The sequence below is a fragment of the Rana temporaria genome, chromosome 1 (genome assembly GCF_905171775.1).
Source record: "Rana temporaria chromosome 1, aRanTem1.1, whole genome shotgun sequence".
In the NCBI taxonomy this organism is placed as follows: domain Eukaryota; kingdom Metazoa; phylum Chordata; class Amphibia; order Anura; family Ranidae; genus Rana; species Rana temporaria.
Window position 1 is genome coordinate 389,335,213 of NC_053489.1, and position 26,392 is coordinate 389,361,604.

The 26,392-nt window shown below is 45.8% G+C and overlaps 1 protein-coding gene across 4 annotated transcripts in view; it reads left to right on the plus strand.

Moving 5' to 3' along the window:
* Nucleotides 1-26,392, plus strand: part of LOC120912085 (alpha/beta hydrolase domain-containing protein 17A) — a 119,446-nt gene that overhangs the window by 23,883 nt on the left and 69,171 nt on the right. The window lies entirely within an intron of this gene.

A 26,392-nucleotide genomic window follows, 5' to 3' on the forward strand; every position in this document is an offset into this window, starting at 1 on the left:
TGAATCCGATACGAATTGATAGTAAGGAGTATTGAACGAATCTGATACGAATTGGTTGTAGAGTGTATGCTACCCCTTGCTTTGAAACCGAACACCTACCAACCACCCATCCCCCCAGGCTAATCAAGTGCAGAGAAGGCACCATGTGAGTCCAATTACCACCTCAATCTGCCAAAGAACCCATACAAACACATGTCAATCTCCAAATGGATTTACAAATGAATCGTATGTTTGGCAGAAGGAAGTTGCAAATGTACTACGCCTGAGCCGAATGATGTTGGAACATGAGCAAAAGTAACTCAGGCAGATTTTTTCCCAAAAGGGATGCAGGATAGGAAGCATAACGAATTGTAAGATTGCACAAGATACGAAAAGGTTTGAATCCTACCTGCGAAGTAAGTGGGAACCGCCGGCGAAGACCATGAAGGGAGAAGCCGCAAAGCGCTTGCGATGTCGAATGCGATTGAATGCGCAGACTCACGGACATGAGGTGAGCTGGGAAGAGTCGGCCCAGTGACGTGTAGTACTGCACACTGAACCGACAAAGAGCATGTGTGAGTGGGCTGCTTAAATACCCTCCGGGCTCCTCCCATAAACTCAGGCCACCATACTGGCCTTCTTATATATACTATAAGGAAAGCCCCAAGCTCAGGAGGAAACTCAAAGGACGAAGGAAGGGTCTAGAGTCGCAACAATCTATTCATCACTAACTGTGGAGGAGAAAAGCTTGGGTCATCCAACCAGCTTTGCCATATAAGGTTAAACTTTTTAATCGCATTGCGATGTCGATATGCCAATTGTTCCCTGAGGAGAAGAGAATAAACATATATAATCCATTTGGCCCTAGTAGGCACAGCTGTCACCAACCAGAAGCGTGCTATGAGTTTCCTAGCCAGGTATAACAATCTAGTTACCATAATGTACATACCTTTTTGGATACAGTTCAGCATCAATTGCTCCTAGAAGGCATATCAATGGGGTGGTAGGTATGGGCCAAAGTAGAGATGGTCTGCGCGATTTCTGTCCAATATCTAGTAAGCTTCGGGCAGTGCCAAAGTCAAAGTCTCCCCTATGGATAGCGCGCTTTGGGCACAGGGGGGAATCTCTTCTTCCCCATTCATATAGTTAAACGGGAGTGCGGTAAGACCTATGTAATATGAACAATTGGGACAGCTTATGGGACGCCAAGACTGACACCACCGGAATTGACTCTAAGGTCATATCCCATTGATCTCCATCCATAGTCCCCACGTCAGTGGCCCACTTAATTCTACACTTAGGGCCCTTTCACACGTACGGACAAACTGTCCGTTTATTACAAGTCCGTTTACGGACTTGTAATGTATCCCTATGGGATTGCAGACGTTGGTGGATGATGCATCCGCTAACGTCCGCAACCATCCGCGTCCGCAAAGATCCGCTTTTGCGGACGGAAGAAAACCCTATTTTTCTTCCGTCCGGCGGAACGGATCGGATGAATACGGACACACGGTCCGTATTCACCCGATTCCCCATAGGGGAGAGCGGAGGAGAGACAGGGCGGTCTCTGCACTGTGTGCGGGGACCGCCCTGTCCGCCGACAGCTCAGCGGGGATTAACGGAGGAATCCCCGCTGAGCCAAACGGGCTAACGGAGCGGATCAATATGTGAAAGAGCCCTTAAGAGAAGCAGGATTCTGTATTGAGGTGACTAGTGTTGAATAAGCTTGTGATATCACCCTTTACCACAACCTTGCGGGTTGTTGACCCGCAAGATCTCCTGAAGAAATACCGATTTATCAACAGATAAACTAACAGTCTGTGCTTGGGATTGTAATGCGTGCCGGAGTTGAAGGTATTGGTATAATTGTTTCCATGTTAAAGAGAACTCTCGGCTCAGCTGGTCAAAGGATTCGAGCACTTTACCACTATATAGATGTTGAAAAAAACAGATTCCTGGTCGTGCCCAGAGGGAAACCCCCCCCCCCCCCCCACAGTTTAGATAGTTCTGGATTGTTGGGGTTGTTCCATAGGGGGGTAAATTCCAACGGTTCCGCTATATTCAATGCACCCTTAACCACCTTCCAGACTTTATGGAGCAACAATACTGTCGGAGAGGACAGACGGAAACCCAGTAGGCCCATCCCCAGATAGGAGCCAGCCATTAATAAGATTGGTGAGAGTCACCAATTGAACTATTGGATCATCGTAGTTTCCATTCTGTAAGTTGCTTCAGCTGTACTGCCAGATAGTACATCCTGGGGTGTAGGACTGCCAGCCCCCCCCCCCTCCGTCCTTGCCATACTGCAGAGTAGTCAAGTTAATCCAGGCTTGGCCCTTTTTCCAAATAAGGTCTTGGAATTGAGAGTCCATCCGTCTCAACCATTTATTGGAAATCCACATCGGGGAATTATGGAAAATGTACAGGAGCTGCGGTGCCCAGATCATCTTGATCGTCCGCCCCACCACTGACAACGGGAGTCTACACCAACCTTGACATTTAGTGCGTTGCCTTTCCAGCAGAGAGTTTAAATTAAGTTTCAAGTATGCAGTTGGATCCAGGGATACTGTCGCACCCAGGTATTTGAAGGTGTTAACGATGGCTATTTGGGACGCCTCTGCAGGGAGGGGAGATTCGAGCGGATCAAGGGGCATAATTACAGATTTGGACCAATTGATAGTGAAACCAGAGAATTCACCAAATTTGATTATATTTGCCATCAGTTTGCAATGATCCACCAGTATCCCCCAGCTATATCAGGGCATCATCCTCGTAGAGGGAGATTTTGTCTTCCAGCTGGCCTCTACGGAAGCCCACAATTTTCTGGTTGTTACGGATCAACATGGAAAGTGGCTTTACTGCCAATGAGAATAAAAGGGGCATAACAGGCATCCCTGACGAGTGCCCCGGTGTAACTGGTATGGTGAGGAAAGGGAGTTATTAATTATGATCCTTGACCGAGGGACAGAATAGAGATCCTGCACCCAATTCAACATCAATTAATGAATGCATTTCCCAGGCTGAATCCAGCTAGAATCTCCCAGAGATGGGGCCACTCCATGCTGTCAAAAGCCTTGACAGCGTCTAAGGATAGTATGGCCCTACCTCTGGGATTATCCACAGGAACCTGTAGATTAAGGAATAAGCGTTGGATATTATCTCCCAGAGACCCCTTCGGGATAAATCCAAACTGATCATCATGGATCAGTCGACGACCACCCCCGAGAGCCTATTAGCAAGGACCCTGGCAAGCAGCTTTGCGTCTATATTAAGCAGGGATATAGGGCGGTATAAGTCCGGTATCTGTTTATCCTTTCCTGGCTTTGGAAGGACCACTATATGGGCCTCCATTGAATCAGGCAGATGACCTGTTTCATCCGCCTCATGTAAGGCCGGCAATAGCAGAGGTAGAGGGATCAAACCATACCTGGAGTATACCTCTGCAGGTATTCCATCGGAGCCTGGGGACTTGTGATTGGGTGTGTCTGCTAGTGCCTCAGTCAGAAACCTGGGAAAAGGTATAGTCCTGTAAGAACAAAGCCAAGTCAGAAGGGATAGCCTGAATTTTTAGAGGTGTAAAGGTCTGCATAGAATAGCTGAAACGTATCCAAAATATCAATGGTGGAGGTACAAATATCCCCATTCAACATCCTGATCTCTGTAATGGAGGTAGTATCCTGCTGTGCCCTAGCAATCATAGCCAACAGGTGACCAGTGTTCTCTTCCTTCACCAAATAGTTTTGTTGTAGGAAGTAATGCTTTTTTTCTGATGCCGACAGTACTACATTGTTATATAGGGATTGAGCCTTGGTCGAACTACTATGGTTAGCTGGGGTAGGATCAGCCACCAATGCTACCTCCCTGTGTTGTAAGTCAATTCTGACCGTATCCCCCCCATTCTCTAGACCTACATTTTATCCCAGATATCTCTTATGAGGGGACCCCCATACTACATCCGCTCTAGCAGAATGATTATTAAATAGTAGGAATTCCCTCAGCTCTCCAGGGATAGGATCTTGAGCAGAAAGCAGGGTTAACCAAAATGGATTAACTCTCCACAAGGGTCTGGGACCTAAGTGGTAATGTTCACCCGTACCCAGAATGGAGAGTGATCCGATAGAAGGCGGGGGTTCATAAGCAGTATCCATGTGGGGGCAGTTATGTAGCCCAGTAGGCATGCAGTCCATAAAGCTGGACCACTTGAAATATGCCCCATAAGTCAGTGTAGCAGTACAATCATGCAGTAACAGGCCATGGGGTGGAGACACAACCATTTAGAACCTACCCCACCACATGGCTTATATCAAGCTTAGTGAAGAATGAGTGATACAGTTATCAACTGTCAGGCTGACGTTGCTCCAGATTTCTTTCCTCTCTATCCAGCCAATGCATGGCAGATGTGGGATTATCAAAGAAGTGGGAGGATCTGTTGGCAAGAACTTTTAACTTCACCGGGTACAGCACAAAATATTAAACATTCAGGGCCCGGAGCCATTTCTTAACATCCAGGAATTTCGACCGTAATTTTTGCATTATCCACCTTGAGAGAGGCAGTTGTTCTGGCCTTGTTCAGAAGGGCATCCCTAACTCTATAATTGAGGAGGCGAAGCAGGAAGGGTCTCGGTGGTGCTCCCTGCAGCGGAGGACGAGCTGGGACCCTGTGGGCTCTCTCAACTGCAAACATAGGCGAAAAGGCATTGCGGCCGAAGGTGTCAGTCAGCCATGCCTCTATCAATGCCACAGGGTTCTTACCTTCTGCCCTTTCAGGGACACCGACCCGCACACACGTTTCTGCGAAGGCGGTTTTCCATGTCCTCCAACCTAGCTGCATTAGCAGAGGACATGGAGTGAACACATTTAACATCCCTCTGCAATGGCTGCCAGTTGTCCTCAAGCATGCTTATCCTCCTCTCCACAGCAGATGTACGTTCCCGTATCTTCTGCCTGTCTCACAAAAGATAGTTCCATCTTCATGCTTTTTACCTCCCCTGTCAGATCAGCAATTGAGGAATTAGACTGTGACAGCAACCAATATATCCCTGAGGGTTGGCTCAGGATCTGTGCTGACATGCTGGCTGTGCGCCACCATGCCAGATGCATGCGGCTGGGTAAGGCCTAGTGATCCAGGGGACAGAGATGGCAAATCAGCCACAATCAAGGGGGTGTCATCCAGGTCCCCCATGTCCTTCTCTGGATTACGTCCGTCGGGTACAGGGGTCGGTGGAGTGTCCTTTCACTACGTAGAAAAGAGGCGTTGGGCAGCTTCTTTAGCTGACTGGGGTCGGAGGCCGCCATCTTGGACGGGAGTGTCCGGCAGGACTCGAGGGCCTTGTCCTCTCCGAGACATGGGAGACAGGAGATGTTACAGGCTAGTTATAGGTTGAAGTCAGCGGCTCACAGCAGTGTCAGTCCCGAGGCTGTAGTGTGCAGGATGACGGTGCAACGACTCGGATTCTGCAGGATCTTTGGCGGAGCTAGTGGCTGCACGTCTATCTACATGCCTCGCTCAGCCACGCCCCCCACCTTGTCCCCATGTTGAGGACAAGGGCCGACAACCCTGGCCATTGGTTGTTGGGTTCTGCGGGTGGGGGGCTTATCGGATTCTGGAAGCCACCTTTTAACAAGGGGGGCCCCCCAGATCCTGGCCCCCCCACCCTATGTGAATGAGTATGGGGTACATTGTACCCCTACCCATTCACCTGGGGAAAAAAGTGTCCAAAAATAAAACATCTCTCCCGACTTCCCCCCCCCCCCTCTCTGGCTCTTCTCCTCCCCCCCCCCTCTCTGGCTCTTCTCCCCCTGGCTCTTCTCCCCCCCTCCAGCTCATTTCCCCCCCCTCCAGCTGAATATGACCCACTTTGTGAAAGGATAGAGACACCACCACTGATATAGGGAGGAGGCTTACCAGATGGTGTTGACTTGGTGAGGTATATACCACCCAAGTCAAAACAGGCTTGTATAATCAGTTAGCAAGATGTATCCAGCTGGTCCTGAATCTACATATCAGTTGGCACCGCAAATTCCAATAAACACCGGGAAGTATAAATACATGTGGTCTTGTTGGAGTCAGAGATACAACCACATACCATACGTAATGGGGAAAAAAACTCACATAGTGTGATACGGTACAAGGTAGTATTTATTAAGATGATTAAAAATGAACACTCACATTTGGAAGAACGTCATAGGCATATCACAAAGTGCAAGAGCGATGTGTGTGAATGGGTCCAAACTCGTTTTAACTAAACGGTCATCATCTGGGGTGTGGACCCCCACAACAACACCGCTATTTATAGATGGAATGACCCCAGCTAGAGTGACCATGACTCCGGAAATGACATTACTTCCTGTTGGTAGACAGGAAGTGATATTTAAAACATCCAATTTTGATTCAAAAAGTCTTACCAATAGAATAGAATAATATTGCCAACAAATATTAGAAGAATAGGCAATATAAACATGGCCAGAACTCTATCAGCCATATAGAACGAGAAGCGCCATCCAAGCCTCTCTATGAAGATGAGGCTGGATGACATCACTAAAGGAACATTGGAAAGGGTCACCAAGCCTCACTATCAAAGTGAGGCATGGTGAAATCACTGCACCAAGCTTCGCTATGGACAGAAGAACCAGGGTTGCCAACCATCAGTAAATTTACAAACAGTTTGTAAAATCCGTAATTTTTGCATCTGTCCATAAATGTCCATTACAGACATACAGACTACACGTCCATAATGGACATTTATGGACAGATTTACTGAAAGTTGGCAACCCTGAGAAGAACATTGAAATGAACTCGTTCTCAAAGCGGGGCCAGCAGATCACAATGCACTGCGCAAACTTCGCCATGAAAGAAAGCACTAGGTTCATAATAGCAGCCAAACCTCGCTATCAAAGCAAGGCCTGGTGACGTAACATCCACCTATAAACAAACTTTGCTCCCATCGCAACTCCCTTATGCTGCAAATAAAAGTGACCATCAAACCCCCAAAAAATATGTTGGGTGGCAAACTCCAACAAATCAACTATAAAATCCACCTGAGGTTTAGCGAGAGTGACATACCTGTTTAAAAAGTCTTGAGCAGCCTCCATTCCTCTCTGATGGGGAATGAAGGTGTATAGGGATGCCACATCCACTGTGGCCATAATTAGATCACCTTCAAAGGTGATAGCAGACAGGCGTTTAATCACATCCTTCGTGTCTTTAAGGTAGGATGGAGTTTTCTGTACATATGGTTGCAAAAAAAATCTATGTACCTACCTATTCTAGAAGTGATGTAATCTATCCCGCTAATAATGGGACATCCAGGGGGATGAAGGGCATCTTTATGGACCTTTGGGTAAATAATAAATAACAGGAATGCGGGGGGCTAAAGGGACAAGGAACAATTTTTCTTTACTATTTAAAATTGAAGACTCATAACCCTGAGCGATAAGACTGGTTAATTGTCTCTTAAATGTCAATGTCGGATTACTGGGTAGCTCTTTGTAAGTATCCTGATCACTCAAAATTTTGTACATCTCCCCAATATAATCTGCCTTGTCCAGCAATGCAATGCCTCCACCTTTGTCGGCGGGACGGATAACCAAATCCTTATCATCACACAAGGACTTAAGACCCTGGCTATGTAAAGGATTGTTGAAAACTTGTTTAGGAGGTAATTTGGCAAGATCTTTCAATACCAGATCTCTAAACGTGTTTATTGCTGGAGCAAGCTGGTTAGGGGGGTTGAACAGGGATGGGTTGGATAAACCTGAATGGACAGTACCTGACGTGGCTGCCCTCGCTCTACTTCTAGTAGGATTGGAAGTAATATAGCGCTGTATATTAATCTTCCTAATGTACTTATGAATGTCGACAAAGGTGTCAAATTTGCTCAACCTCTGCGGGGGAGCAAATTTGAGACCCTTGTCTAGAGCAATCTTTTCTTCATGTGTTAAAACAGTACTACTCCAGGTTGAACACTCCTTTACAGATTATGTTCGCCCTCACTTTTCATCTCTGGCTCCTTTTTCCTCCTCTGGACCCTCTCTTGGGTCTCTGCCCCTTTTTCTCCCTGGGGGGTCCTCGTGAAAACCCTGATTTGGGCAGGGATGGGAGTTTGGTTGTTGGTATCCATAGGAAGGCTGATCATACTCTGCATTTGGATACGGATATACTTCATCATTAGACATAGAGGGAACCATTCTTTTTTTTTTTTTCACAAGAAAAATTTTTATTCACATTTTTACATTACAAGTGATGCATAAACATAGTTGGTCACAGAGAAAGCATTATACAGATTATCACAAGTTAGATGGTCTGCTGATATGAACAGGAGAGAGGTGTTGAAGGGCTAGTATACACCAATACAATGAGATACCGGTTTGGAAACAAGAAATCACTTCAGGGTTACTTAAGGAGCTCCAGGAGGGGAGGGGGAGGAGGGAAGCAGGAGGAGTGAAGAATGGGGGGGGGGGCCTCATCTAAGCAGTTGAATACACCTTAAACAGATAGTGAATAGCTTTCAGGAAATCATAACAGTGGGCCATTATCATCATTGTCACCCGTGAACTCTGTGCCCCAAGCATCTATCCACCCCGACCATATCTTGACAAATTTAGTAGGACAGTTTCGATTAGCGAAGGTGATCTTGTACAGTGACAGCACCGAGTTCAATACCGAGCACCATGAGGATAGTGGAGGAATATCTCCCTACAGGCTTAAAAAGTAAGGTACCTGAGGAATAATTTAGTGTATTTACCCCGCACCCCAGGGTTGGAGATGTTCAGCAGCATTGATTTAGGGTTAGTTCCCAGATCCAGGGAGGTAATCTGGTCAAGGGCGTCAACTACTCCGACCAATAGTCTCCGAGGCGGGGGCAGGGCCAGACCATGTGGAAAAAGGAGGCAGCCCTTAGGTCACATCTGGGACAAGCCACCGTGTGTTTAGGATTCAAAATTGTCAACCGTTTTGGGGTAAAGTAGGCCCTGTGGAGGAATTTGACCTGCATAAATCGGTCTCTAGCCAAAATCATAGTGGTAACGAAGGAGGATACACATGTCTCCCATTCGTCCTCTGACAGATCAGGAATGTCCATCTTCCATTTGTCCAGAGTTTTTTTTCAAGTTTCTTTGTGGGAGTTATGGACAAACGGAAATACAGGGAGGACAGAGGTTTGTCTATGATCTTGACATTAAAAAACCCCTCCACAGAGTCTGTTTCCAGTGTGAGAAGTGGTGGGAACTGTTTCCCATAGGCATGCCGGAGTTCATAGTATCGGAACAACATCCACCCTGGTAGTGAGTAGTCATCCCGGAGATCAGAGAAAGATCGCAGTTTACCTCCCCTGACAATGTGCCTCAGTTTCACTATACCCTTTCTCGCCCAGATCTGTGGATCCGGAACAGAATTCATGTGCGGCAGGTTAGGATTACCCCAGAGGGGGATGTGAGGTGAGAATGTCTCGGGGGAGCCAAAACGGGTCCTACCCCTTAGCCATATCGTAATGGTTGTACGCATCAAGTCCGTGATGCCAGGATGAGATCTCGTCCCCCTGAACACCACGTTACTAAGGGAGGAATATGACCCCATTATGGCCGCTTCCAGAGTCATTGCTGAGTTATCGTGGGGTTGGGAGGACCACCATCTGACTGTCACCAGGACAGCCACCCAAAAGTAGATGTCTGGTAGGGACAATCCCCCCTGAGCAATGGGAAGCTGAAGGGTGTAGATGGCTAAAGGAGGATATTTATACTTTTTATCTTGGCCAAAAATTAGGCGGGGGGAATTTTGAAAGAAGTAGAGAAATTTGGGCAAATATACCATCTTAACCAAGTTTACCCTACCCACCGGTGAAAGGAAGAGAATCCTCCAGGTTGTACATTTCTGCGAAAAGTTTTTCAGTAGTAGTTGGAGATTCAGCTCATAGTATGAGGATAGCGAGGTCCCAACCCTTGCTCCTAGATATTTAAATTCAGGTGTCCAGTTTAGGGGGGTGCCCGTCACGTGTAGCGAGAAGAGGAGTGATTTTCCCCAATTAACCTTGATGCCCGAGAACAACCCGAATACATCTACTAGACAGGGGGAAAGACAATGAAAGCAAGTTATTTGTGCGTATACGGGCTGTGGGATTGCGGTATAGCATCTGAACCCATCGATAAATCGGGGACCAAACCCAAATTTACGCAGAACGGCCCAGAGGTAGCGCCACTCGACTGAGTCGAAAGCCTTCTCGCCTTCTAAGGAGGCCACCACCCCCACTCCCTTCCTCTGGCTGTGTTTTGTGATGCATGTCCATTTTTACCAATAAAGACAACTTTTGAAGTTTCCTTGGAGTGCGGCTGTCCATCATGTCTGAAATTCTATATTCGCCTCGTGCATTGCCAGCACCTTGGTTTCCTGAGAGGTTCCTAAATTGCTTACAAGACCCACCTGGAGCGGTGACTCCCTTCCCCCGTACCCTCCCCACTTGCCCTGGAGAGATGGGTGAGGAGGCGATGGATATTATCGGTTCCCCTGCCCGGCGTAAAGCCAGACTGATCTGCATGTACCAATGCGGTGATCACAGTGTTTAGTCGTCCGGCCAATACTTTGGCCAACAGTTTGGCATCTACATTGAGGAGAGAGCGTGGTCGGTATGAGGAACACTGTTCAGGGGCCTTACCTGGTTTAAGAATGACAACAATTACCGCCTCAGCCTTTGTCAGGGGGAGAGAGTTCTCCGTGGCCTTTTGGGGCATAAGTTTAAATGAAGGGAGAATTTCTTCTGCATATGTTTTAAAGGATTCGGCAGGGATGCAATCTGGGCCCGGTGTTTTGCCATTCTGCCAGGATGCTACCGCCCGCTGAAGCTCCTCCAATGTGATAGGGCCATCCAATGCCTCCCTGTATGTGGATGTCAGGCAAGGGAGCTCCGTCTCATCGAGGTAGACTGTAATCCGTGCATACCATCCGAGAGCTTTAAAGCTCTTGATGGAAAGATGGCATTGATAGTGGGGTTGGTCAAAGCCGTCCCATCAGAGTCGCGTATCGCTGAGATAGCCACTGGAGAGGAGCTTTCCCATGCCAGCCACACCAGCATACTACCTGTTTTCTCCCCGTGTTCAAATATTCTTTGGACTGGTGTAGGAACTGAGTTTTTGTGGCCGCTGTTTGGAGCAAGAGAACATCCCTCAATGCTGCCTGAAAATCTGAATAAATCCTGGGGGACCCAGTAGTGGAGTATTCAAGTTCGAGTGCGGCCACCCTCCCTTCAGCTCTCATGGTGTCCTCCCTCAGCTCTCTCCGTACCCCGCGAATGTGGGACTGTAAACTGCCTCTAGTAAAAGCCTTAAATGCGTCCCAGGATGTGGTCAGGGCTATAGAGTGGTCCAGGTCCCGCCAATAACATATTGCCTCAGATCTATATGGCTCTGAGATCCTAGCGTCCGACAGCCAAAACCTGGGCAACCTCCACAGGCTCTCCTCCTGTGCATTGAAAACACATAGTTTCAATGCAAGCGGCGCGTGGTCAGATATGCCACGGGGGAGAATAGAGATGTCCCGAACTCTAGAGAGAACAGGCCCCCCAGCATAGGCAAGGTCTATACGTGAAAGGGTCTTATGTGAGGCAGAGTGACAAGTGTAGGCCCGCTGGGAAGGGTTGCGCCACCTCCACACATCCATCAGCTTGAAAGCCTCCGCCCAAGAGAGCAGCTCTGAAAATGAGCCTGCTACGGGTGAAAGTCTGTCCACCCCAGAGTCCAGAACTAGATTAAAGTCCCCCAGTATCATCACATTATCTGTGGCAAAAGTGGTCAGCTGGTTAAGTAGTCGCATTGAGGCCGGGGGGGGGGCAGGTACAATCCCACCCCCACCAACTCCAACCTATCCACTATGGCATGTAGCATAACAAAGTGGTCGTCCGGATTTATTTCCAGTGCCAGCAGTCGAAACGGTAGGGATTTATGCACAAGAATGCTGACCCCGCTGGAGTGATTGGTATAGATGTCCCACCCAAGGTCTCCTAAGACTCAAAAGTTTGCTGCCCGTTAAGTGAGTCTCCTGCAATATGCAAATTTGGGGGCGATATGTTTTAAGAAATTGAAACACCAGTGACCTCTTCACAGAGGAATTCAATCCCCTGGTGTTCCATGATATTATTATATTCAGCCATAAGCACCTAGGAGCACATTTTCAGACCAGAATCTAGCCTCCAGGGTTGGATGCAGAGTCCAGGCCACTGCACAGGTCAGGACAGAGCATCTCAAATATTTAATGACATACATAAATACATTGCTTGTGAAAAAAACGTAACAAAACATTCCCACCCCGCCAGCCCCGACTTTGGGAGGCTTAGGATCCCAACTCAGAACCCAGGCGAACATGCCTGTAATGGGGAAACGTGTGCGGAACGGCATCCACGGTCCAACAGTCAGATGGTGCACATTTAGTCTCTTGCCGCAGACTGGATCAGATATGTGGGTGCAGTCACCCGGCAGCCCGCCGGGGGCAGAAAAACTTGAACAGTAACGCTGCATGAGCTGCCAGAGTCGCCGGCCTTGGCCAAAGGAGAGGAGACAAAAAGGGGGGGATATAATAAAGGATCAGCAGTCACGTGACCCTCCAATCAGGGTACCCCATCCACCCACGGGAAGAACCAGGAAGTGATGGCCCCCTAACCCCCCTAAGTCCATAACTGACATTTTACTTTAACACATGGGACGATCCAGGGGGGGGGGGGCATGGGATGTGCATAGGCCAGTGTATAAAGGAGGTACGTTTATAAAGCCGCAAATGGCTGTGGCTCATGTAAAAAACAATTTGACCCCTCTGTATATGGTACTTCTCTGCGAGGTAGCGTGTCGATCCACATGGAGGCCTTCTAAGTAGATGTAAAGAATCTAATCGATTCGCCATCCTCCACCCGCAGTCTGGCGGGGAACAGCATGCTGTACTTGACATGCTTGGCTCGAAGTCTGGCTCTCAATGCGTCATAGGATTTCCGTTGTTTCTGCGTTTCCAGCGAGTAGTCTGGGAAGTTCAGGAGTTTGGCGTTCTCAAATCGCAGTTCACCTTCCTTCATTTCTGTATTGCGATCACAGAAGTGAAGTAACTTGAAGATGAAAGTATGGGGTGGCACTCTCTGTGGCCCCCTGGTGGAGGGTATGCGATGGGCTCTTTCCACTGTAAAAAAATGGGGAAAAACTTGCTGAGGGGAGGATAAGTTGCAGCAAACGTTCAGCAAAGGTGGTGGGATCCGTTCCCTCAGCCCCCTTCGGAAGACCCAGTACTCGCAAGTTGTTCCTTCTGTTGAGATTCTCGGCGTCTTCAGGCCGGGCCTCCAGTGCTTTAACTTTAGTTTTTAGTACATGCATATCAGCCCCTTGGTCACGTACTGTGTCTTCAGCTTGAGAGACCCTCTGCTCCACTTCAGTCATGCGACCACGGAGTGTATCAAAGTCCTTCCTGATAAACTCCACATGGGTCTGAATGTGGTCCACTTTGTCTGTCAGGGCAGTGATGGCCTGCATTACGGCCTTAAAATCGACCGCCATGTCCGGCAGCCTCTCCGGATCGTCGGCCTGGTTCTCCATCTGGGCAGGATGTTTAGGCGAGGCTGCGGCCTTGCCCGCGATGTCCGGTTTTGCGGCCTTTTTGCCTGCTTTTTTTTGGGAGCTGCCCCTTCACATACCCCAGGAGTACCGCTGAGGCTGGGGGCACACAGGGGGGTCTTTTTAAGTGGTTCTGCACCCTATAAATGCCAGATTCAGTGCCGATCTGCGGGAGCTCAGACACTAGACATCTGCTCCCATTGCCATCCTGGACATGCCCCCCAGAGGGAACCATTCTAATCCTGACAGTCATTATTATGATCGTGAGCCATCTTATCAGAGGGGGTCTCCCTATTATAGGGGATCACCCGCTAGATATCAAGACCACCATAATGGTTACCCTAAACCGTCCCACTATAGTCATCCACCAACATCCACTTACAACAGATATTCTCCACTTCAAGATCAGTATAATGATGGAGTATATCCCTATCCAAATGCCGAGTATGATCAGCCTTCCTATGGATACCAACAATCAAACTCCCATCCCTGCCCAAATCAGAATTTTCACGAGGACCCCCCAGGGAGAAAAAGGGTCCGAGACCCAAGAGAGGGTCCAGAGGAGGGAGGAGGAGACAGAGACGAAAAGCGAGGGCGAACATAATCTGTAAAGGAGTGTTCAACCTGAGTAGTACTGTTTTAACACATGAAGAAAAGATTGCTCTAGACAAGGGTCTCAAATTTGCTCCCCCGCGGAGGTTGAGCAAATTTGACACATTTGTCGACATTCAGAAGTACATTAGGAAGATTAATATATAGTGCCATATTACTTCCAATCCTACTAGAAGTAGAACGAGGGCAGCCACGTCAGGTACTGTCCATTCAGGTTTATCCAACCCATCCCTGTTCATCCCCCCCCTAACCAGCTTGCTCCAGCAATAAACATGTTTAGAGATCTGGTATTGAAAGATCTTGCCAAAATACCTCCTAAACAAGTTTTCAACAATCCTTTACTTAGCCAGGGTCTTAAGTCCTTGTGTGATAATAAGGATTTAGTTTTCCGTCCCGCCGACAAAGGTGGAGGCATTGTATTGCTGGACAAGGCGGATTATATGGGGGAGATGTACAAAACTTTGAGTGATCAGGATACGTACAAAGAGCTACCCAGTAATCCAACATCTAAATTTAAGAGTCAATTAACCAGTCTTATCGCTCAGGGCTATGATTTTTCAATTTTAAATAGTAAAGAAAAATTGTTCCTTGTCCCTTTTAGCCCTCCACATTCCCGTTATTTATTTTTTACTCAAGGTCATAAAGATCCCCTTCATCCCACTGGACGTCCCATTATTAGCGGGATAGATTCCATCACTTCTAGAATAGGTAGGTACATCGATTTTCTTTTTGCAACCATCTGTATGCAAAACTTCATCCTACCTCAAAGACACGAAGGATGTGATTAAACACCTGTCTGCTATCACCTTTTGAAGATGATCTGATTATGGCCACAGCGGATGTGGCATTCCTATACACCTTCATTCATCATCAGAGAGGAATGGAGGCTGCTCACGATTTTTTAAACAGGGATGTCACTCTTGCTAAACCTCAGGTAGATTTTATATTTGATTTATAGGAGTTTGCCACCCAACATAATTATTTTTGGTTTTATGATCGCTTTTATTTGCAGCATAAGGCAGTTGCAATGGGAGCAAAGTTTGTTTATAGCTAGATGTTTGTAACAGGCGCCGTTGCGCCGCCTGTTCTATCTTATAACAGGCGCTTTCAGCATCGTAATGCGTTTTCTACGCTGGAACGCATACGGCGCCTGCGCGATGACGTCATCCCCCCGGTGCCGTGTGCGTTCCAGCCCGGAACGCGAAAGTGCGCCGTGGAGTACGGCTGTTTCCCATACACCTGCTTGTATCAGTGCTTATGCACTACAGCTGTCCATGGCCTATAAAGGCATTCACAGAACTTACAAGCCTTGTTCTATTATTGTCGGCTGTAGCCGGCTAGGCTACAACCAATCTTTAGCTACCAGTAATCCCTGGACTGCATCGCTCCCCATGCTGCAATACCGCTCCAGCTGCAACTACTACTTTAGAGCTGTTACATCTACTGCAACAGAGAGCTTTTGCTGGGGACAACCTTGAGGCCTTCCTTGCTGAACACCTTACACCAGGGATCCTCAAACTACGGCCCTCCAGCTGTTGTAGAACTACACATCCCATGAGGCATTGTAACACACTGACATTCACAGACATGGCTAGGCAACTGGAGGGCCGTAGTTTGAAGACTAATGCCTTACACCATGGAATTCCTACTCTGTACACTGAAACCTGCAAATGGATAAGTAGCCATTGTGTCACTTGTAGTGCCATAGGAAGATCTGCTGCTTATGTTCCATCTAATACAATTGCTGTTATTTATTAGGCCTTTTTGCCTATCAACATACTATTTGGGATATACTGTTGTGCTTATGGCTCATTGCTAAGGAATATCTTAACCACTTAAGACCCGGACCAAAATGCAGGTAAAAGACCAGGCCCCTTTTTGCGATTCAGCACTGCGTCGCTTTAACTGACAATTGCGTGGTCGTGCGACGTGGCTCCCAAATAAAATTGGCATCCTTTTTTTTCCCCACAAATCGAGCTTTCTTTTGGTGGTATTTGATCACCTCTGCGGTTTTTATTTTTTGCGCTATAAACAAAAATAGAGCGCCAATTTTGAAAAAAATGCAATATTTTTTTACTTTTTTCTATAATAAATATCCCCCAAAAACATATATAAAACATTTATTTTTCCTCAGTTTAGGCCGATACGTATTCTTCTACCTATTTTTGGTAAAAAAAATTGCAATAAGCGTTTATCGATTGGTTTGCACAAAATTTATAGCGTTTACAAAATAGGTGATAGTTTTATTGCATTTTTTTATAATTTTTTATTTTTTTTTACTACTAATGGTGGCGATCAGCGATTTTTTTTTTTCCGTGACTACGACATTATGGCGGACACTTCGGACAATTTTTACACATTTTTGGTACCATTGTCATTTTCACAGCAAAAAATGCATTGTTTATTGTGAAAATGACAGTTGCAGTTTGGGAGTTAACCACAAGGGGGCACTGGAGGGGTTATATGTTCCCTGTAGTGTGTTTATAACTGTAGGGGGGTGTGGCTGTAGGTCTGACGTCATTGATTGTGCGTCCCTATATTAGGGAACACACAATCGATGACAGCGCCACAGTGAAGAACGGGGAAGCTCTTCCCGTTCTTCAGCTCCGGGGACTGATCGCGGGACTCTAGCGGCGATCGGGTCCGCGAGTCCCGCGACCGAGGTCATGGAGCTTCGGACCGGGTCGCAGGCACGCGCCCGCGACCCACCACTGGGCTTTATACAATCACATACAGGTACGTGATTGTGCCCAGCGGTGCCATTCTGCCGATGTATATCGGCGTTAGGCGGTCCTTAAGTGGTTAAAGGGACATTTACGTTCAAATTACGTCAACTATATTTGCCTCTTATATGCAACTATTAGTTGTCGCTACAACTCCTAATTACTACGTGTTCTCTCAAAGTACCTGAGCTATAATTGACTCTCATATGTAGCTATTAGTTGTCTTAACAACGCCTATTTACTACATGCTTGACATAAGTGCTACCTGTTTATGGGCCTATGCCTTAAGTTGCGGAACGTGTTTGCCTAAACTTTTCTATGCTAAAGGTTGACGTATTTCATACCTTCTCCCTTAGTGGCCTAATGCACGACGCTATGTAATACTGATAATCACTTGCATACAGTTGTGCATTCAAATCTTTTAGTGCATACTATAATTTTAAACGCTAAGCTCTGGTCGCATGTTGTAATGCGTCCAAGCTCAGTAGCTCAATGCCTATCTTTGTGTGAGAGAGAGATGATGTAGAAAACCCCCAAACTCCTGTTTGTGTTGAGTGACGCCTGGGGCCTAAAACTGAATTCTCACATAAAGAAGAGCATTGAAATCCTTGCTACCCCAGTTGTGGTTCATCCCTTTCCTTAGAGCTGTTACAATGTTACGTCACCAGGCCTCGCATTGATAGTGAGGTTTGGTTGCTATTATGACCCTAGTGCGTGCCAAGCCTCGCTTTCACGGTGAGGTTTGGGCGGTGCATTGTCATCTCCTGGCCCCGCTTTGAGAGCGAGGCTTGGAGTTCATTTCAATGTTCTTCTGTCCATAGCGAGGCTTGGTGCAGTGATTTCACCATGCCTCGCTTTGATAGTGAGGCTTGGGGATCCTTTTCCAATGTTCCTGTTTAGAGCGGAAGTGATGTCATTCTGCCTTGTCTTCATAGAGAGGCTTGGATGGCGCTTCTCGTTCTATATGGCTGATATAGAAGTTCTGGCCATGTTTATATTGCCTAGTCATCTAATATTTGTTGGCAATATTATTCTATTCTATTGGTAAGACTTTTTGAATCGAAATGGGAAGTTTTAAAATAGCGGCCACCACTTCCTGTCTACCAACAGGAAGGGATGTCATTTCCGGAGTCATGGTCACTCCAGCTGGGGTCCTTCCATCTATAAATAGCGGTGGGGGTTCACACCCCAGATGACTGTTTAGTTGAAACGCGCCAGGTGGACCCATTCACATCGCTCTTGCACTTTGTGATATGCCTATGACGTTCTTCCAAATGTGAGTGTTCATTTTTAATCATCTTAATAAATACTACCTTGTACGGTATCACACTATTCGTTTTTTTCCCATTACGCATGTTATGTGGTTACCGTATCTCTGGCTCAAACAAGACTACATGTATTTATACTTCTTGGTGTTTATTGGAATTTGCGGTGCCAACTGATATGTGGATTCAGGACCAGCTGGATTTATCTTGCTGACTGATTATACAAGCCTGTTTTGACTTGTGGTATATACAGTGCCTTGCGAAAGTATTCGGCCCCCTTGAACTTTGCGACCTTTTGCCACATTTCAGGCTTCAAACTTAAAGATATAAAACTGTAATTTTTTTTGAAGAATCAACAAGTGGGACACAATCATGAAGTGGAATGAAATTTATTGGATATTTCAAACTTTTTTAACAAATAAAAAACTGAAAAATTTGGCGTGCAAAATTATTCAGCGCCCTTAAGTTAATACTTTGTAGCGCCACCTTTTGCTGCGATTACAGCTGTAAGTCGCTTGGGGTATGTCTATCAGTTTTGCACATCGAGAGACTGAAATTTTTGCCCATTCCTCCTTGCAAAACAGCTCGAGCTCAGTGAGGTTGGATGAAGAGCGTTTGTGAACAGCAGTTTTCAGTTCTTTCCACAGATTCTCGATTGGATTCAGGTCTGGACTTTGGCTTGGCCATTCTAACACCTGGATATGTTTATTTGTGAACCATTCCATTGTAGATTTTGCTTTATGTTTTGGATCATTGTCTTGTTGGAAGACAAATCTCCGTCCCAGTCTCAGGTCTTTTGCAGACTCCATCAGGTTTTCTTCCAGAATGGTCCTGTATTTGGCTCCATCCATCTTCCCATCAATTTTAACCATCTTCCCTGTCCCTGCTGAAGAAAAGCAGGCCAAAACCATGATGCTGCCACCACCATGTTTGACAGTGGGGATGGTGTGTTCAGGGTGATGAGCTGTGTTGCTTTTATGCCAAACATAACATTTTGCATTGTTGCCAAAAAGTTCGATTTTGGTTTCATCTGACCAGAGCACCTTCTTTCACATGTTTGGTGTGTCTCCCAGGTGGCTTGTGGCAAACTTTAAACAACACTTTTTATGGATATCTTTAACCACTTAAAGACCTTAGGTGTTTTTCAGATTTGGTGTTTGCAAGACTAAAACAGGTTTTTCTGCTAGAAAATTACTTAAAACCCCCAAACATTATATATATTTTTTTTCTAACACCCTAGAGAATAAAATGGCGGTCATCGCAATACTTTTTGTCACACCGTATTTGCGCAGCAGTCTTACAAGCGCACTTTTTTTGGAAAAAATTCACTTTTTTGAATTAAAAAATAAGACAACAATAAATTTGGCCCAATTTTTTTATATATTGTGAAAGATAATGTTACGCCGAGTAAAATGATACCCAACATGTCACGCTTTAAAATTGCGCCCGCTCGTGGCATGGCGTCAAACTTTTACCCTTAAAAATCTAGATAGGCGACGTTTAAAAAATTCTATAAGTTGCATTTTTTGAGCTACAGAGTAGCTCTAGGGCTATAATTATTGCTCTCGCTCTAACGATCGCGGCGATACCTCACTTGCGTGATTTGAACACCGTTTTCATATGCGGGCGCTACTCGCGTATGCGTTCGCTTCTGCGCGCGAGCTCGTCAGGACGGGGCGCTTTAAAAAAAAAATTTTTTTGTTTTCTTATTAAATTTTATTGATTTTATTATTTTTTACACTAAAATATAAAAAAAAAAAAATGATCACTTTTATTCCTATTACAAGGAATGTAAACATCCCTTGTAATAGAAAAAAGCATGACAGGTCCTCTTAAATATGAGATCTGGGGTCAAAAAGACCTCAGATCTCATATTTAGGCTTAAATGCAAAAAAAAAAAATAAAAAAAAATTTGTCATTTAAAAAAATGACAAAAAAAAAATTGTCTCTTTAAGAGGCTGGGCGGGACTGACGTTTTGACGTCACTTCCGCCCAGCAGAGCTATGAGGACGGGTGGGGGCCATCTTGCCCTCACTCAAGTCCTCGCTCTCCAGGCGGCAGCATCGGATCTCCTCCGCCGCTACCGACGGCTCCGGTAAGCGGCGGAAGGCGCGGAAAAGCGGCGGGAGGGGGGGCCCTCTCCCGCCACCGATAACGGCGATCTCGCGGCGAATCCGCCGCGGAGACCGCCGTTATCGTTTACACGGCCGCCCGCTGAAAACATGGATATCTCAGTTGTGGCAGCAGCTGCTGCCGTTACTGAGATATCCATGTTTAAAAAGAGGACGTACATTTACAATACGCGGGTCTTTAAGTAGTTAAGAAATGGCTTTCTTCTGGCCACTCTTCCATAAAGGCCAGATTTGTACAGTATACGACTGACTGTTGTCCTATGGACAGAGTCTCCCACCTCAGCTGTAGATCTCTGCAGTTCATCCAGAGTGATCATGGGCCTCTTGGCTGCATCTCTGATCAGTCTTCTCCATGTATGAGCTGAAAGTTTAGAGGGACGGCCAGGTCTTCGTAGATTTGCAGTTGTCTGATACTCCCATTTCAATATTATCGCTTGCACAGTGCTCCTTGGGATGTTTAAAGCTTGGGAAATCTTTTTGTATCCAAATCCGGCTTTAAACTTCTCCACAACAGTATCTCAGACCTGCCTGGTGTGTTCCTTTGTTCTTCATGAGGCTCTCTGCGCTTTAAACGGACCTCTGAGACTATCACAGTGCAGGTGCATTTATACGGAGACTTGATTACACACAGGTGGATTCTATTTATCATCATTAGTCATTTAGGTCAACATTGGATCATTCAGAGATCCTCACTGAACTTCTGGAGAGAGTTTGCTGCACTGAAAGTAAAGGGGCTGAATAATTTTGCACGCCCAATTTTTCAGTTTTTTATTTGTTAAAAAAGTTTGAAATATCCAATAAATTTTGTTCCACTTCATGATTGTGTCCCACTTGTTGTCGATTCTTCAAAAAAAATTACAGTTTTATATCTTTATGTTTGAAGCCTGAAATGTAGCAAAAGTTCGCAAAGTTCAAGGGGGCCGAATACTTTCGCAAGGCACTGTACCTCACCAAGTCAACACCATCTGGTAAGCCTCCTCCATATATCGGTGGTGGTGTGTCTATCCTTTCACTAAGTGGGTCATATCCATGTGGAATTCTTCATTTTAACCTTGCAGTTTTTTCTACACTTTTGGACTGTTATTTGTGTTTGGTCACAATAGAGGACTGCTTCGTTCTGATTTATTTCTTACAATTTTTTTTTTTCACGGATTACACTTAGTCACTTGTTGTCACTGAAATTAAGATTTCATGTATGTGTATGTTTGCAACATTTGACATGTGTTGTCAACTGACTTATGCACAAAAATTAGCGCTACACTTTTTTCATATTCGCTTATAAAAGCAAATGCCCATAAACACTCAAACTCTTGTGAAATACAAGCCACTAAGAGCATTTTTATTTATCCTGCTATTTCTGCTAGAGGCTCTGGCATTTTTTTTAGCAGCCTAGTGTGCATGGATCCTTGTACAGGCCTTACACGGGGCAAAGTTCTTTCCTGCAACCACAGACAGAGCCATTGTATTCTCTCAGCGGAGGGGGAGAGTTGTCCCTGCCGGGAGAAGACAGTGATTATTGCTAACGGCTATGCCAGCCGATAGCGACAATCGCATGCAAAATCCAGCAGGCTGGTTGTACCCAAGGTGATAGAGGGATCAACTAGGTACATTTAGCCTCAACATACATGGTTCGAATCGCTGAACCGCCCAAGATTCAAACTGTTAATGGGCGGCCTTAATGTCAGTTTAGAACCCCAATATCTCCAGTTCAATCAGCAATCACCCTTGCTCGATCATTTTAGCAGTGCTTGCCAGTCTTTGGTCAATATACCATTCAAAAGTACAGTGCAGATCTAGCTATAGTATTAAACCCAGAAGTTTTAAAGATGTGCATTTATCCTGTTATTTTCAATGAATACCATCCCATGCAAACCTGCCAGACAATAATAAAACCTGCCAACCAATAACATTTACACTGATGGTTAACACCAGGGGTTTACACTATTGCTGTTGTATGAACATGTGTAAATCACACACGTTCTCCCACATGCAGTCAAAACACGCTTCTCTTTAGCAGATGTGTGGGGGTTCAGTTAAAGTGACTGTTAACCCACTTGTGTTACATGCTGTCATCCTCTCTGCAGATTGTCCCCTGTGCCTGTGTTCTGTAAAAAAACCTGAAGGATTGTACCTGTATGAGCTCTGTTCCCGACATTCAGCTGACGTCTTTCCTGCCTTGTCTCTCCAACTTTCAGCTGCAGTGGGTGGGGCCGAGCCCTCTCACTGATGTCAGCTGGGGAGGAGGGGGAGAGAGGAGGAGAGCGGAGATACAGAGCTCCCAGCCGCCGACAATCAGCTGAGCAGCAGGAGCGGAGCTCATACAGGTACAATCCTGCATTATTTATTTATTATTTATTTATTTTTTACATTGCACAGGGACAATTGGTATAATTCTGCAGAGAGGATGGCAGCATGTAAATGACAGATGGGGAGGAGGGAGAAGGACACAGGAGACAGATAGCAGGCTGCAACTTACGGAATTACGCAGACCATGATGTCAGGGGCTCAGCAGCCATGATTATCGTGGTCTGTTTGCAGAGGGGAGGGCATAGCTAGGCAGGATCGGACAGGTATTTCAGGTGATACAAGGGTCCAAATGACGGGGCACAAGCACTGTGCTGTAGAACATGCTTTAAGGGAACAGGATCTTTTTATTTAAATTTTTGGGGGGGTTAACAAACACTTTAATTCCTAATGACACCCCAATGCATCTGAAAAAGTTGTGTGTTTTCGGATGCATGAAACCACATGATGCAGGAGCAGCTGCCCTCCTGAGGCATTTTGGGAAAGGGGTTGGGGGCCATTTCCTTGCATTTCCCACAGGTACAGCAGCTCATTCAATTGAGTTGGCTGCTGTGCCTTCACAAACACGGTATGCAGAAGACGCACATGTGACTGTGAACCTATCCTAATAGTATAAAGTCCTCCTTTAGGACAAGTACATGTGCACAGGGAAAGTTATATTCATAAATAGAAATTAGTCCTCCGTCTAGAAGTACATGTATGCAAAGAGAAGGACAAAGTGATAATTGACAATGAGTCACACTGTGATATGCTGGACAAACACTTGTTGAAAAGAAACTGAAGCTGAAAAACTTGTTTTGCAACTCTTGCAACAGTTTTAGCTAGAGATATATTATTTTATTTTTTTATTCTTTTTATTAAAGCTTTTTTCATGTCGAGTTACAAAACAAGGCCATAGGGGCTTACCCCGGCCAATCGTTGCACGTACATGCACAACAAAAAAGGGGTTAACATCACACCTTAACGCTAAACATGTCTAGCTAAACACTACCTTAACACCTCTCAGGTTACACATGTCAGGACTACAAAATGAGGTATTGTTTCCCGTATATTCTCATCCCATTCCTTAATGTCGGAATTGAAAGCTACAGGAGCATTTGGGAATAGGTACGATTATCTAGTTGTCCATGCTTCACCTCTGTTCACCTATTCAGAATGTTCACCTCAGCTCTTAGTTTTGCAGGTGAGTACAAAGGGCGTCTATCTGAGTTACTCCCCAGAGGGCTGGTCGTCTGTTTTGGACTCAGAGTCTGTCCACATATGCCAGACTTTTTCATATTTTTTAGGGCATCCTCGAGACAGATACGTCGCTTTATAGAGGGGTATCATCGTATTGACTAGCTGTTTCCATGCGCTCAGGGTGGGGGGGGGGGTGACTGACTTCCACCTTAATACTATGGCTTTTCTTGCGTAAAAAGGGATACCTATTGGGGTGCGTGTTGCTTTGGCAAATGCCAGTTGCTCCACCAGGCCAAGGAGGCAGACACTAATTGTCAGGGAAATAGGGATGGTGGTTAGGCTGTGGATAAATTGAGTTACCTCCCGCCAATAGTCCTGAATCTGTGGGCAATCCCAGAATATATGTGTGAAGTCTGCTGGAGTACCAGAGCATCTCCAGCAGCTGGCCAACAAGGCTGGGTATATGCGATGAAGGCGATGGGGCGTGTAGTAGATCCTGTGGTAGATTTTGAATTGGATTAGTTTGTCCCTAGTAGCAACCAGCTGTTGGAATGAATAGTCCCATATATCTTCCCAGTCTTCATCATCCAGCTCCTGCACCTCCGCCCACCACAAACTGCGCAGACCATCCAATCCAATCTGGATGTTTGGTAGGAGTGCTCGATTAATTTGGGATAATGGTTTGGAGAGATCAGCATCACCTAGGAGAGTGTCCAAGTCATCAGGTTCAAGCCGAAGCTGGACCGACCTGAATTGTGAATTAAAGGCATGGCGGAGCTGCAGGAATCTGAAAAAGAAAGAGTTCGGAAGCTGAAATTTGTTTTTAAGCCTGTCAAATGTAAATAACCCCAACTCATCACATATATCCCTCAAATACCTGATGCCCTTACTGGACCACAAACTGGGGTCCTGCAGAGAGTGGAATTCCTGCAGCCTTGGATTACACCAGAGTGGTGTATTAGGGGACCATCTGGCTTGGCTACAGATATTTAAGCATATGTAATAATTTTTATTTATTAGAAGCAAAATATCAGTTTTCAATCTAAAGCCATCCCTTCTACCCATAGACATTTTTAAAGTGATTATAAAGGTTCATTTTTTTTTTTTTTATAAAACAAACATGTCATACTTACCTCCTCTGTACAGTTGGTTTTGCACAGAGTGGCCTGATCCTCCTTCTCCTCTAGGGTCCCTCCGCGGTGCTCCTGACTCCTCCTCTTCTCGGGTATCCTGCCGGAGAAGCGCTCTCCAGCGGGTCACCCGTGCGGGCGCACTCCCGTGTCCTGCTGCTGCGTTCGTAGAAACAGACGGCAGGACTTGGCTCCGCCTCCCGGCACCAGCATCATTGGATTTGATTGACAGCAGAGGGCTGCACCTGCTATCAAGGTATCCAATTGGGACACAAGACACCGGCTGGAGCTGGTGTGCTCATTCCCATCATGGGAAACAGTGCTCAGGTAAGTATAAGGGGGGCAAGGGGTAGCTGCTGAGTGACAGGTTTTTCACCTTAATACATAAAATGCGCTAAGGTGAAAAATGGTGAGGGTTTACAACCACTTTTAAGCCTATTACACAGGGGCTGAATGTAATTTGACCTTTGTGTACTGGAGTCGGTCTGACAGAAGCAGGCCGTTCTGTCAAAGAAGGGGCAAGACCGAAAAAGGTCTGCAGATTGGCTGACTGGAATGTTCTGGTGGGGGGGGTCAGAAAACAATAGTACAGTAGGCGACATAGCTGTACTAACGTCGGGTAGTTAGTACAGCAGCTCCTCCCGAACTGTCAGTTTTTTTTTCATTCAGCCCTGCTGGGTTGAATGAAAAATAAAAAAATGCTAGTGTGCAATAGGCTTTAGTCTTCCAACATTATCGATGGTTGGTTGGTGTCATTTAACCCACTTCCTCTAAGTCCAGGCTGTCAGACGTGCGCCTCCCTGTGCTATTAAGTGCAGGAGTAGGGACTGCCCTCCGTTGTCACTAGGGACAGTACTCAAGACATCACTGTGCTTGCCAGAGCACTTTACCTCTTGGTAGCCATTCATGCAGAAACCTAAAAATGCTTCATAAACTTTTTCAGAAATGTATATTATTTTTATACTTGTCTTTTTAGGCTCAAATTGATGTAGACTTAACATACTGAAATTGGCGTGTTACCAATATATACCTAGCATGGTTCACAACCTGAAGACTATGGTTTTATTACCCTCTGGTGGGATGCCTAAACCTTTTAGCGCTCTTGCTTGATTTTATGGCTAAAGTCACAAGACTGACAAACCCATCTTGAAGTATATGTCAATTCTAACAATTTTCTCTCATGGTCTTTTAACTATACTAATAAAGTGTTTGTTTTTGTTATATCTGTTCAAGTGTAAAAACAAAAAAATACCTGCTCATCTAGCCATGACTTGTGATGCTGACAACTTCCTGTACTCTCTGCCTCTGGACTGCCATCAGTTAGCATTGTTCTCTGCTATGTCAGTGGAGTACAGAACACCTCCCCGATGGAGAATAGGGGAAAAGGTTATGTAGTCTTATTGCACTTTGTATCCTAAGGTCACAACACTGCTCAGTACAGTTGTCACTCTAGGCCAGGACATAAGCTAATGACAGAATTACCAGGTAAAATA